Genomic DNA, 289 nt, shown 5'->3' with positions numbered 1-289 from the left:
TGCAGTTGTAAGTTCATTTATTGATAATTTCCTTTCAAAACAACAGTACAGTGCAATGCAATCGGATCCAATGCAATCTATTTAATGATCTCGTCTCTACCATTGTACTCCCTATGCACATAACTCCGAGATCCAGTCCCCTCAGGGGACGGCAGCACATGGCACATGGCGCATGGCGCATACATGCATGTTTTTTCAGTATCATGAGAGGAGCACTTTCCAGTAACGTTCTAATCCAATTTATCCATGAGCTGGCTTACAGGAGCCTTTGATTATTATCTTTTGTTAA

This window comes from Montipora capricornis, chromosome 9 (genome assembly GCF_036669925.1).
Source record: "Montipora capricornis isolate CH-2021 chromosome 9, ASM3666992v2, whole genome shotgun sequence".
Lineage (NCBI taxonomy): Eukaryota > Metazoa > Cnidaria > Anthozoa > Scleractinia > Acroporidae > Montipora > Montipora capricornis.
This window is presented reverse-complemented; position numbering follows the sequence as displayed.